At 36.4% G+C, this 3,841-nt stretch overlaps 1 pseudogene; it reads right to left on the bottom strand.

Moving 5' to 3' along the window:
• Positions 1–209: 209 nt before the first annotated feature.
• Positions 210–670, bottom strand: LOC114608268 (annotated as a pseudogene).
• Positions 671–3,841: the final 3,171 nt, after the last annotated feature.

Here is a 3,841-nt window from a genome sequence, read left to right as displayed (position 1 = left end):
TGCAAGACATCTCACAGGCCCTTTTTGCTTTTAGAGTCTCTGCAGAGAAGTTGGGTATAATTCTGATAGGTCTGTCTTTATTTGTTCCTTTGCCTTTTTCTTGCAGCATCTAATATTCTGGTTTTTTTTTGTGTGTGTGTGTGTGTGTGTTTGTTGTTGTTGTTTTTTTAGGTATATAAACTATTTATTAACAGCAAAGGCCGAGAGACTCATTTCTTCTTGGATACACCCACAGTACAGCCTCTGTGGCCAGTGGTCTTGGTGTGCTGACCCACTTGGTGTGAAGGCCCCAAAAGTGGCATAGCCCCCTATGGGCTCGGATCTTCTTCAGCCACTCCAGATCCTCACGGAGCTTGTTGTCTAGACCATTGGCCAGAACCTGGCTGTACTTCCCATCCTTCACATCCTTTTGTCTGTTCAAGGACCAGTCTGGGATCTTGTACTGTCGTGGGTTCTGCATGATAGTGATGACCCGCTCCACCTCATCCTCCGTGAGATCTCCAGCCCTCTTGGTGAGGTCAATGTCCGCTTTCCTCAACATCACGTGAGCATATCTCCGCCCCATGCCTTTAATGGCAGTGAAGGCGAAGGCAATTTTCTGCAGCCCATCAATGTTGGTGTTGAGTACTCGCAGGATGTGCTGGAACGTCTCGGGGATCACTAGAGACATGGCGGCTGCACAGACGGCAGCGTGTAGGCCTCCGGTGGAAGAGCTAATATTCTGTTTTTATTCTGGACATTTACTGCTTTGATTATTATGTGGCAACAGGATTTCCTTTTTTGTTCCAATGTATTTGGTGTTCTGTATGCTTCTAGTTATGTATATAGGCATCTCTTTCTTTAAGTGTGGGGAATTTTCTTTTATGACTTTGTTGAAAATATTTTCTGGGTCTTGTAGCTAGGAACCTTCTCCTTCTTCTCTCCTTATTATTTTTAGATTTGGTCTTTTCATAGAATCCCAGGTTTCTTGCATTTTTTTGTGATAACGTTTTTAGATTTAGCATTTTCTTTGACCAATGTATGTTCTTCAATCATATCTTCTACGCCTGAGATCTGCTCTTCTAGCTCCTGTAGTCTGTTGGTTATGAATCCATTTACTATTCTTGTTCTTTTCCCTGAGTTTTCTATCTCTAGGCTTTTTGAGTTTGTTTTATTTTTATTGCTTCTATTTTCATTTTTAGTTCTTGAACAGTTTTATTCATTTGCTTCACCTATTTGATTTTATTTTCTTGTATGTCTTTAAACGGTTTATTAATTTCATCTTTAAAGGTGTCTATCATTTTTATAAGATTGGGTTGAAGATAATCTTTTTGTGTTTCAGCTCTGTTAGGATATCTAGGAGTTGTTGTAGTAGGATAGCTGGTCTCTGCTGGTGCCATATTGCCCTGACTTTTGTTAACTGTGTTATTATGCTGTCTAGTAGGCTTCTGTTGTCTGTGGTGTTGGATAGATGTTCCTGATATGAGCAAGACTCCTCTGGAAGGCAGGTAGAGCCTGATACTGAATTTCAGGAAACTGGATGCGGACCACCTCTTCTGACTGTACTCTCATTTGGATATGGCAGGCAGCAGATTGGCTGGGGAGTATCTAAGCTGGATGTTCCACCTCTTACACTCTTTCACCTCCAGTCCTCCTTAGGAAAGCAGGAGGCTCCTGGGGCTTGCAAGTCTCTTTGGGAAGGCAGAGAGATCTGTGAGTCAGAGGATAGAGGTCAGAGGACAGTACACAATATATCTCTGCTGGTTGTGCCCCAGGTCGACATAGTTTAATTTATATTATTCTATATTATGAATTATATACATATAAATATATTAATTGTATGTAATTAATTACATGTAATATTATATAAAATATCATAGATATTTATATTTATATAAATCTATAAGTTGTATATTAACCAAAGAAAACACATCCATCAATATGTGAGGGAAAAAGTGGTACATCAATTTGGGAAGAGCTATAGAGCTGAAAAGGAAAGAGAAAAGAGACATAAATATTTTAATTAAACATATTAAATAAATAATATCTCCTCAAAAGTAGATTTATAGTCTCTTTTTCCACAAAGTCAATACTAAAGCCTAGTTTAAAAGAAAAGTTCACAAGTACAGTCAATGATCATCTCAGAAATTGCTATACGATTATGACTTTTGAGAATGTAGGTACTTTTATTGCTGTGTATCTTACATTTACTAAAGTCATCAGTCTTAGTAGAGAGTACTCGTCAGCAAATTAGCTACACATGGCATTTAGGAAGGCATAATGCATTTACATATGGTAGTCTCAATTTGCAAAAGGTAAGTACAGTCACTCTGAATCAAAGCTAGAGAATAAAATTATGCCCTGCATCTGGTTGGCGAGGAAATGTGCCTATCCCTTCTTTCATTTCTAGCCTCAAGAGCAGGATGGAAAGGCACTAAATATGAAAATTAGAGAAGGTCTTCCCTAAGAAGGCTATGTTGGCACAAATAACAACAGTGGAGAACTGTTATTGAGGGGAGTTCCCTGTGCAGAACTAGTAGAGTCACTGTATAGTTATAGATACAGTGCTTGCCAGTCTATAAGTTCTAAACTAAGGAATTTGTTTCCTTTCTTTTTTCTATCCCTTTTAATCGCATGAGCTGTTTGTATAATTTGATGAGCATCAGCAGAAATTTTAATAATTATACTACATGGCCTGGAAGGAAAGTTAATGCCTGTAAACCTGTCTTTTGAGAGAGTAAGACAGAAGGTATGCATGATTTTGACCAGCTTTGTTGACATAGTGAACCCAGATTAGCCTAGTCCGAAAGGCACCCAATATAAAAATTATGCTACAAATAGACTAATAGAAAAGTGTATGTTCTCATATTTAAAATAGGCAAAGTGATTTAAGTTACAATTTAGAGAACTGGCTACACTTCCTCATATTTTACCTGGAAACTAATTTTCATGAGTATTTAAAATAGCAGAGAATATTGCTGAGAAAGGCTTGGATGCATGTTCAGACCATTTTCGGGCCAAATTTCTAATTTGATATTTCTCCGCCAATTTACTAAAGTATTTTGAACTTTTACAGTGAAAATATCAGTTTCTATTCCTCATCATTAATTTCTTTCTTTTTGAATATTTTTCTTTCCTTTGTCCTTAAGAAATATATTCTGCCCTTCTCCATCAGTTTTGTGAGTATTGGGTTTACACATTTGTTTATCTTTTCCAAGGCCATGCAATATTTCAAATATGTCTCATATTCTGTCTTATATTCTGAATTATGGAGTCCTAATTACTTTGCTCAAAGTTGGAAAAAGTAACTCAACACATTTGAGCAAGACACTGAATCAATTAAAATATTTGAAGGATGTCCATTTGAAACAAGTTTTTTTTTTTTGTTTTTTTGTTTTTTTTTGTTAGGAGATTCTTTGATGTCTTCTTTTTAGGCCCTATGTAGGAATCCATTGCTATCAATAGAAAACTCTACAGGTTGGTGAATATTCTTTGAAATTTTTGAAAAATTATAGAGCCATATTTCCAATTTAAAACTTGTATACTGACTCACTCATCCTTCCTGCTTTATACTTTGAACAGAAGCCTGCACACTCCCTGAGTAGAAAGCTATCTTGACTTTATACAATGACCAATATCTTAAGTGGTTCTCAAGTTGTTTTGATGGTTGTAGTTGGTTCAATCATTTCTATCTCTGTTAAAAATAAACAACCAAATGTACTTCAAGAGCCAGCGAAGTAAGTCAAATAGTATATATTTAATTCTCTCTGAAGTGCCTAAAAGAACAAGTGAAGAGCTTTCAAAATGGAAAAAAAAATAAAACAAAACAAGAACTCTCTTTCATTTGTCAAATTTTTTATTC

Source organism: Grammomys surdaster, unplaced genomic scaffold (assembly GCF_004785775.1).
Source record: "Grammomys surdaster isolate TR1022 unplaced genomic scaffold, NIH_TR_1.0 125888, whole genome shotgun sequence".
In the NCBI taxonomy this organism is placed as follows: Eukaryota; Metazoa; Chordata; class Mammalia; order Rodentia; family Muridae; genus Grammomys; species Grammomys surdaster.
The sequence above is the reverse complement of the archived record's forward strand: the minus strand, read 5'-3'. Positions and strand labels throughout refer to the sequence as shown.